The sequence below is a fragment of the Leptopilina boulardi genome, unplaced genomic scaffold (genome assembly GCF_019393585.1).
Source record: "Leptopilina boulardi isolate dan_hultmark-lab unplaced genomic scaffold, ZJU_Lbou_2.1 LbouV2_281, whole genome shotgun sequence".
NCBI lineage: Eukaryota > Metazoa > Arthropoda > Insecta > Hymenoptera > Figitidae > Leptopilina > Leptopilina boulardi.
The window spans coordinates 633,669-644,816 of record NW_026137842.1 but is presented as its reverse complement, the minus strand read 5'-3'; positions in this window follow the sequence as shown (position 1 = coordinate 644,816).

Sequence of the window (11,148 nt, the reverse complement as noted above, 5' to 3'; positions counted from 1 at the left end):
TTATATTTATAAAAAAGCAGTTTTAAGCTCTATTTACTCAGCTCGAAAATCTGAAATACTTCTTAGATTCCAAAAAACGCAAATTTCTAATATATGGGAAAAAATTGTTTATTTATTAGAGATTGTTTGCAAAAAAAAAATTGAAAATCCATGGTGTCTCTCTTTGAGAAAAATCAATATTTTTTTTAAATTTGACTTTTTGGGCATTTCCACTAAAAATATATTATTTTTTATTGCATATTTAAAAAATTTGAAAAATTTCCAACAAATTTCATATGGCACATATTTTCCATCTTTTCGTTTTAATGAAGAAAAACGCGTTTGAAAAGTACCTTCTTCATGTAAACTTTAATTTTAAAAAATTCATAACTCCCGTAACTTTCATCAAAACAAAAAAAACACGTATTCTCTTATTTTTCATAAAGATTCCGAAAAATAATGTTCCAGGCAAAAAAAATTTTGAATAAAAATTTTCCGTAGAATGCCCCATATATAAACTTCAATTTAAAAAATCACAAAATTTTATAGCCAAAATGTGAATTTTTGATTTTTTAACTTTCATTCATTCTTTAAATTTACCTCAAATGTATACTTTATATATATCGATCGATTCTTCTTGAAGTAAGGAATACAATTATTTCATATATAAACTTCAATTTAAAAAATCACAAAATTTTATAGCCAAAATGTGAATTTTTGATTTTTTAACTTTCATTAATTCTTTAATTTCACCTCAATTGTATACTTTATATACCTATATCGATCGATTCGTCTTGACGTAAAGAATACGATTTTATTATAAATAACCTTAAATTTTTCTATTTAAAAATTTTTTCAATTAAAAAAAAAATTTTTGGAAAAAAGACGATAAAATATTTTTTGGAATATTTTTAAAAATCTTTTGGTGAGATTTGAGATATTAATATGATAAATGAGCCTACCAAATGTTATCTAATTCCATTAAAACCTGTTAAATTTATCTTCTAAACAAAAAAGGGATCCACACACACACATACATACATCCGGACAATTGATCAGGATCTTATATAACATGTTTCTATAAAGAAAAAAATTTTTTTCCGCCACTTTGAAAAGTTTTATAAACGAAAGGACTACAAAGCTTCCTCCACGAGGAAGCAAAAAGAACAATAAGGAAATCTAATAATAATAAACAAGTAAGAAAAAAGAAAAAGAGTGGAAGAACAAAAAAGCAAAAAAAATCAAACAGAAAAAATAAAAATTTCTTAGATATTTTTGGAAATAAATAATCATATCTTTTCTTCATTCTCATTCTTGTGAGTGTTTGAAAACGGAGCTTGACTTGTTTTCTCTGCCACCTACTCAAACCTCAATAGAAAATTCACATTTTGGCTATAAAATTTTGCTTTCTTCACGAAGAAGCTAATTTTTTTACTGATCGTAAAAAGGAAGCAAAATGTTCATGTAATGAACATCTGAATTTACAACTTGTTTTCTTTGTAGTTCTTTTCTTTATTCCAAGTCTCTTGAGAGGTTTCTTTTTTCTTCTTGTTGTAGTTTTCCTTTTCTTACGTTTGACACTTAGTGTTGGAAGTACACCATGCAACTGAGCTCTTAGATTTCTTTTCGCAATCTTATAACCTGAACCATTCATTAAACTCTGAATTTTTTTAGTTGCTTTTATCTTCAGTTTTCTTGACTTTCGTTAAAACGCATTTTCATCGCTTCTTTGAAAGGTACATTGTTTTCAACATCATCTAATGTAATCATACCTGCACGCAAAGCCTCTCTACCTACTGTCCTTGCACCCCTAGCAAATATTGGTAAAACACGTCCAAAAAGACCACCGAGAAAACTCCCAATTGCATGACCTTTTTGATATGGTGAACCAACATAAATTTTTGATATGCCACCCCCACCAACTTGTGATATATAATAATCTTGATAATGAGAGTGGTGATTGAACGTCACCGGTAATTCGAGGTTCACAAATGTTACAATATACAAACATTTTCTCAGGTAGTCCTCTTGCTATACTGTCAGGATGATTGGCGAAATACCCATTGTTTACGCAGGTATTAATTATTCAGGAGCAAATCCATGAATTTTGGAGACTTTCTCGCTAATTGCTAGAAAATGTTGTCCCGACATTTCACAATTTTCGTTACATACTTTTTGAACTCTAACATACGAGTCTTCTTCATCTTTAAAAGTTAAACTGACATGGCCACTAATTATTGGCGTTTGATTAATTGTTGTAATTAAATCTTGAACTTTTCTGTAAATTCCTGGACGTATAAAAGCAACATTCTCAGGTTTTAACCGCCAAACGGTGGATGCTTGCTTTGTTTTATTAAATTCAATTTCATCAATTGAATTTGTCATTACCTCAGTTGAATCTTTATTATCATAGTCGTAATCATAGTTATCACTATTGTTATCATCTTTATTACGCGAAGTATAAAAGTATTTCATCGGCATTGGATATTTTTCAAGTAACTGTTTTCCATCATCAATATAGTAATCTTCTTTGCTGCGTTTTTTCCATCTGTATCATTATTTTATATAATTGACATTAAAGCAATATGATTTTCAAATTTATTAGACATAAAATTTCTTATGTGTAAAAATGTGCAAGGAAACTGTATTTCTGTTAATGCAACGGCCCAATGACCATGTAAACGAATTTCATGTGGTAGTTCATAACCTTTCGCAAAGGTTCCTCTCTCTCTCTCTCTCTACTGATACGTTTTGAGCATTTTCTAAAGTTACCGATAAAGGTCTCATTTTTGTAGCAGAATGTCGAGCATTATTATAAGCGTGTATAATTTGTTGTAAAACATCAATGTAACGATGTGTATTGCGATACGTAAAATACCGCCACATACGTTCCTTAAGAGTTCTATTAAAGCGTTCAACAACTGCGGCTTTTGTGTTTGGATCTCTCACTGCGCGAAATCGTATACCTCGTTTTAATAACATTTATTGAAATTCACGAGCTAAGAACTCTTTTCGTCTGTCACTTTAAACAAACCAAGTATTTCCTCATTATTTTATCTTCATTAAAATTATCATCACCATCATCTTCCTCATTTTTTTAGAACTAAACAGTTTACGTTTTAAATTAACAAAGAATAAATATTTTTGTAAAATTTCTTGATACATTTTCCATTTTTCTCTTTCATCTATTAAAACTGGCGAATGTAATATTTTACTCATTTCGCTGTCAAGGAAGCTCATAATATTTCCAGGTGTTTGTATTGTGTCATTTCCAATTTTATTATTATTATTAAAATTTTTATTGTTTTCATTATTTAATTGTAAAAAGTTAGACTGTTGTTGTTGTTCTTGTATTTTATGAACTTGTTCGCTGGGAATTAAAACCATTTTCTTTGCATGTTCTATATTAGAATTTAATGAGAAAAAACAAATGAGAGGTGAGAGGAGTTTTCTTGCAATATTTAAAGAAATATTACCAGCCAAAACATTAAGAGCACATTCGCAAATACACTTGATTAGTTTATTATCCGCAGTGGATAAAATTGCTCTGCGTTGATTGGAATTGAGATGATATAATGCACGCAAAACGGCAACATTTTGTTTACTAATATGTTTACAAAGAACTCTATTCAACGCCATTATAATCGCACAACTCGTACTTGATCTATTGATGTACCTCTTTTTATATTTTTCGTTGGTACATCAACCTGAGCAAAACCATCTGTAGGAAAAATATCAGTACGAAAACGACCATTATCAGGCGTTGATAGTTTTAAATCTAAAAGTAGATGACCATGAGGTTTGGCAGTTGCATCGTGATAGGCTTCTTGAAGAAAACTTGAATTTTTTAGGATAAATTTGTCGATCAAGATGTTGAAACTGAGCCCGATCACGTGGATTTTTAAAAACAATAATATAATTTGCATTAAGTGAAATATCTCTTTGTCCATGTCCTTGATGAAATAAATTTTAAGAAATGAATATAACACTTAAATTTTTATGATGACTACCTTTTGTAAAGAGATCGACTATTGTATTATTTGAGGATTCTCTCATATGATCATCAATAATAATCAGTTTAGCTTGGTCATTATCATTTGAATAATCAGCAGGTTGAGGTAATCATTCTCGAAACTCTAGATTTTCCGTACTCTACATAACATGGTTGCCATTCAGAATAATAAAATAATATACGTTTGAATTTAGTATCAGTCATATTTTTAATATATTTTAAAAATTTTTTTACAAATCGTGTAGGCATTTTGAATACTGAAAGTATTTTAAAAGTTAATCCTTCAAATATAGTTGCCTGCATAACAATATTACTTATGAAATATGAATCTTTCCTCAAATTAATAGAAGATTTTATGGCAGCAAGTTTCTTCTCAGCATTTTCTTCGTTGCAATTTGTTTTACCAATAAGTATTGCTTTCGAATGGTATGAAGTTGTAAAGCATAAAATTGATGAATTTAGTTTTATAGGAGCTGGTCGTGCAAACATTTTTTGTAAAGATATACAATCTTGAAGGCATAATGAAACCTCTCTTGACTTATTGTCCGAGAATCTGACAACTGGTATAAATGTTCCATCCTCTTATATTTCCAACCCAGTTGTTGCCTCTTTCGAGCATGAATTATTTAACTCGTAAGATGTAACCAAAATTGAAGGTTGTCGTGATGAAGAATATTTCATCTTTTTTGACGAAACGTTTTCACTACTAGAATTTTCTGAATGTGTCCTCTTTTTTTAATCAACGATAGTTATAATTGATTCTTGTTGGTCTTGAACATTTTGCACTTGTGAAACATTTACCACAGTAAACTCTTCAACTTCACTAATTTCTTCAGTATTTCTCATGTTTAGAAAATTTTATTAAAGTAGAAAGCAAAGACACGTCACGATAGACAATTTTTCAAAAAGTGAATACCCTCTCTGTTTTTCACGGGATTTTATACCCGTTAACCTAGACAAGAATGGACGTGTCGATGACGTAATACCTTATCAAATCTCTACAACTCAAAGCAGGTTTTAACGTGTCAATGACGTAGACACCTACCCTTAGGATACAACATTAACACTTATATAATATTGTAAGATGAATATTATTAAGTGTAGTATACTATTTTTACATTATAGACTATTGATATAGTTATAATAATAATGTATGTAATTTTTTTTATTTATAGGCAACATTTTTTAAAAATGATGAAATATATTTTGTCACAGATGTATTATTGTATATAAAAAGAAATAGTATGTCCTGTAGTATACAATAGAAATAAGTAAAGTGCCGAAATATATAACTCATTAGCCAAGGGTCTTGCACTATCTAGCGGTTTATCTATGTTTGCTTTTACGGAGCCAGAGATAAACACAAGTCTACGAAAATGTTGAGGGTTTAGATATTGCAAATGCATTTTCGATTACAAATTTACGTGTCTTGTTTACTAATATGATTATGTTTCTTATTGGCTAGCAGCAAAAAATAGAAACACCCATTTTCTTTCGAAAATGTAAAAAAATACTTATAAGGCATCTTCAACGTGTCAGGACATCACTTTTCTCTCAGTCTTAGTGTAAAAAACTATTCTTATAATTTTCCGTGTAGTTCAACACTAACATTTTAAAAACGAAAATGTCTTACGCAAATATTTTTAAAAATATCTATGATGCGGTGTACGGTGCTGTAGGAATCGAAGATTTTTTCCTTCGATTCCTTATTAAACAATTGGTGCGACGATCCGGCGATTATTAATCAAATTGACAACATTGTGAAGGGTCAACCAGTCCTCGAAGAAATTGTCGAACATCGACGTGTACATGTGATGTCCAATTTATTATCCCGGTCATCAACTGTTCAATAATCAGCACCACCACCATCACCACTGCCAGCACAACCACTTCTTGCTTTTGATAAGTTATTTTATTTTTACTTTTATAATTGTAAAAATAAAAAAGCAAGTTATATTTAAAAGATATTAATAAATATTTTTTCTGTTTTGTCATTCTAGATTCGGGTTTTTCAACGCAATTTTCATCTATAGAATCGAGTTTATTATTTTCTCAACCGAATCTAACATGTGAAGAAGAACAACGACAAGAACAAGAAAAATGAAAATCAGTTCAAAAATAGTGCAGGGAGTGATAATTTACCAAAGCAAATTCCGGCAAGTGTCTATAGGGCAGTGAATTTATCACCTCCAGATCACGCAGTGTCGCTAGAACGTCAAAATATTCCCTATATTTCGGAAAGGGGGCACATGCTCATCTTGAAATTTTGCAGGGATTATTGGGTCATCATATGTAACCATTTGTCATAAAAAAAGTTTCAAAATTCGATGTACGAAAAAGGGGCACTTTTTGCCGAGGCTCTTTATGTAGTTTTTTCTATTAAATTTAATTTAAATATAAATAATTTAATAATTCTTTTATTAATTAATTCAATTTTAAATAAATAATTTTAATTAACTAACGTTGTCAATTTTGTTTCCCTATTGAGGAAGTTTTAATTAACAAACGATAACTTTATTTTGTAACAAATTTATTATCTGGTTCATTTTATATTTTAAAGAACCTCTGTTGTATTAATTAATAAGTAAATAATAATAAGTAAACAATTACCATTAATTTAAATAAATGAATTAGAACATTATAAAATTACAATTATCAGTCTTAATATTTCAGTCGTGAAGTAAATTGTCATAATATTGATGATAATCTTGAAGTAAAGTATTCTTTATGTATTGTAAATCCTCAAACTTTCTCGCAGTGATTTTTTTCTTATTTTGATGAAGATTTTTTAGGCGAGATAGCGGCAACGGAACCACTGACAAAGATTTTCTTTTAGGTAACATTTTCCACTCATCGGGGAATCTCAGATTAAAAAATATTTCACCGTTTGGAGTATAACGCAGAGCTCGTATATCAATTACTTTTGCATCGCCTTTACTGTGACCAGGACGAGGTCCGTTAACCTGGCTTGTCCACATTGTCCGATCTGGATAAAACCTATTTGAAAATTAAGGGCTCATTTAAAGCTAATTCAATGCCCTAATGACGAATTTAAGGGTCGGCATTTTCTTTAAAAAACTTGTGGACAAGCTAGCTTAACATTAAGGTGGCTTGTCCACACAATGAAGGAGCACTCGTAGGAAGGTCTACTATAGGTCAAAATTTAGGGCTTTTTTAAGGCTTTTGAATGCTCTATTGTCGAATTTAATGCCGGCATTATTTCGCGAATTATTAGCAAAAATTCAATTTTTACGTTATCTCAGTTTGTCAATATCATGAAGGAACACTCGTAGAAAGGTCTACTATAGGTCATTATTTAGGGCTTTTTTAAGGCTCTTGAATGCTCTACTGTCAAATTTAATGCCGGCATTATTTCGCGAATTATTTGCAAAAATTCAATTTTTACGTTATCTCAGTTTGTCCACAACATGAAGGAGCAATTATAGGAAGGTCTATAATAGGTCAAAATTTAGGACTTTTTTAAGGCTCCTCACTGCTCTATTGCTGAATTTAATGCCGGCATTATTTCGCGAAATAATTGATAAATTCAATTTTTACTTGACATCAGTTTGTCCACACAATGAAGGAACACTCGTAGAAAGGCCTACTATAGGTCAAAATTTAGGGCTTTTTTAAGGCTCTTGAATGCTCTATTGTCAAATTTAATGCCGGCATTATTTCGCGAATTATTTGCAAAAATTCAATTTTTACGTTATCTCAGTTTGTCCACATCATGAAGGAGCACTCGTAGGAAGGTCTACTATAGGTCAAAATTTAGGGCTTTTTTAAGGCTCTTGAATTCTCTATTGTCGAATTTAATGCCGGCATAATTTCGCGAAATATTTGCAAAAATTCAACTTTTACTTGATAAGCTTGCCCATTTCTGCTGCTACTTAACCACTAGTAAGACCCTAAATAGCGTCGCTCGTCTGAAAAGTCTAGCCAAAGAGGTCGTTAATCCTATAAGTACCACTTCCACGAAAAATGTTTTTATATATGCTAACATTTAGGGCTCAATGAGGGCTAATTTAGTACCACATGCAAAAATTTAGGGCCCTTTACCTATTTAAAGTAACCCTTCGTACTGCTAACTTGACGTCAAGCTGGATCTGAATTAGTATAGTTTTCTACTAATGAAAGAGTGCGTATTCGTTTACTAATTGAATTAGTAACAGTTATGACTAATTTGTAGTAAAAAAACTTCTAATTGCTAGTAGAAAACTTCTAATTTATGGAGTAAGTCGTATTTTTTACTATTTCAAATTAGTAAGCCGATTTACTCCATGAATTAGTAGTTGTTTTACTAAAAATTAGTAAAAACTGTTACTAATTCAATTGGTAAACGAATACGCACTCTTTCATTAGTAGAATACTACTAATTTAGATTTAGAGAGTAGGGTTCTCAACTAAGACTATTTAAATTTTTAAAATACCACCCCTAAGTTCAAAAAAACATCCCCAATTATTAAAACTTGATTTAACCAAACAATAATCATATAGGACTTAGGAGCTAAATTAGTGTTTTTCAATAGCACTAAATTGACTTTTTAAAAATGCACTCTCAAGCACCCCAACCAAGTAACTGATAGAAAACCAAACACAAAACTTACCCTCAAATAATTCAAACTTAATATTTTCAAAAAACAAACACATACACATTTAGAGTTCTTAAAAAGCACTTAATTAGATGTTCAAAAATGATCCACCAATTTCAAAAACTACCCCTGAGTACTTCAAACTCAGTTTTTACAAAAAACAACTACTTTGCAATATAGGGCTAATTTAAGGCTCATTATTATAGCACTAAATTGCATTTTCAAAAACGATCCACCAACTTCAAAAACTTCGCCTCAATAGTTCAAAAATTTCTTTTACATTTTTATATCGAAAATAACGATTTTTAATAAACAAATTAATTTTTTTATACTGTGAAAGCTATTATTTTTACTTTTTTTTATTTTTACATACCTATGAAAATAGTAAGAATATTTTGCAAAAAAAAATTTCGAGTAGTCATCCCAAAAGGGTAATCAGGTTATCAGTAAAACATTTTGCAAAGTATTTTAGTAGTATTTCCATGTATGTAAATATAAAGAAAGTAAAAGAACGGGTCTAAAGTTAAAAAAAATAATTTGTTTAAAAAATGGATATTTTCTATAAAAAAATTCAAAAATAAATTTTTGAAATAGTCGGGGGTAGTTTTTAGGATTGGTAGATCATTTATAAACAGCCAATACAGTGCTATTTACGAGAAATAAATAAGCAAGCAATTCTTAAGTGCTTATTTATAAAAAAAATCGTTTAGACTTGCTAAGGTAGTGTTAAATTTGGCATAAAAGCATTTAAGAGTTTTAAATAAGCCCTAAATTTTGACACCTAGAAGACCTTCCTAAGAGTATTCCTTCAATGTGTGGACAAACTAATATAGCGTTAAATTTGAATTTTTGCTAATAATTCGTGAAATAATGCCGGCATTAAATTTGACAACAGAGCAATCAAGAGCCTTAAAAAAGCCCTAAATTTTGACCTATAGTAGACCTTTCTACGAGTGTTCCTTCATAATGTGGACAAACTGAGATAACGTAAAAATTGAATTTTTGCAAATAATTCGCGATATGATGCTGGCATTAAATTCGGCAATAGAGCATTGCGGAGCCTGAAAAAAGCCCTAAATTTTGACCTATAGTAGACCTTCCTACAAGTGCTCCTTCATGATGTGGACAAACTGAGATAACGTAAAAATTGAATTTTTGCAAATAATTCCCGAAATAATGCCGGCATTAAATTTGACAATAGAGCATTCAAGAGCCTTAAAAAAGCCCTAAATTTTGACCTATAGTAGACCTTTCTTCGAGTGTTCCTTCATGATGTTCACAAACTGAGATAACGTAAAAATTGAATTTTTGCAAATAATTCGCGAAATAATGCCGGCATTAAATTTGACAATAGAGCAATCAAAAGCCTTAAAAAAGCCCTAAATTTTGACCTATAGTAGACCTTCCTACTAGTGCTCCTTCATTGTGTGGACAAGCCACCTTAATGTTAAGCTAGCATGTCCACAAGTTTTTTAAAGAAAATGCCGAGCATTAAATTCGTCATTAGGGCATTAAATTAGCCTTAAATTAGCCCTTAATTTTCAAATAGGTGTAATCCAGATCGGACAATGTGGACAAGCCAGGTTAATGGACCTACCAGGACGAATACTTTTAAAGAACTGAACTTCGTCAAATTTCTTGAAAAATTTGTAGTTTAAGTACGTTACATCGTAATGTTTTGGTTTTTTCCTAGCTAATCTGCAAATCTCTACATACTCGACAGGAACGTTGACAGTTTTGTGTTTGAGAGATCGCTCGACAGTAGCATGGACAGAATCAACTTCCATCTGGGTATACCCAACTTCGAGAAACTTTTGTTCGATGATTATGTTATTGTTCATAGCTGTAGACGATAGAGCATTGGACATCACACAATTTCTATTCTGATAAGTGCACCCATCACTATAAAAAATTAATTTTTTATGTTTGTCTGACTCTGATTCTGTTGATTTGTTTTGCTGCTCAATAAATTTTTCAATTAAATCAACCCACATACTTGCAAACTCTTCAGAGCTTAATCCTCCTTCACTTTCGTTCCATAAATAACAAATGCCATCTCTGCTGTTTAAATTATAGAACGTAAGATTGTGAACTTGAAGTTTTGTTCTGTAATATAAGCTACTGACATTTGACTTAGGTGCCATGAGTACAGATTGTAAGTCAACTGTAAAAACGTTCTTTTCTTTCTTCTTGTCATTATTTTTTTCAGCTCTAGCTTCTTCTTTCTTTGCTTGATGTTCTAAGTAAATATCTTGATATAAATTTCCAGCTTTGAATAAAGCACACTTCTCGCAATGATCTTTTTTAGGAAAATACAGTGCAAGGTTTTTATTATCAAAAACTTCATGAAAAACGGCAATAGATAGAGGCTTAACGTTACGTAACTTACACCAATCGTTTTTGTAAAATTCGTAAACAGCTCGTTTTGTCTTCCACTCTGGCAACAAATATTTTTTCTGGGTTTCAGAACGACAGTAGTGTGATTCCATAGCAGGTAAAGAGTCTAAAAAAGATTCAATCTCTTGGCGTTTTTTAGCAAAAGGGTCAGTAGTAGCTTTTTTA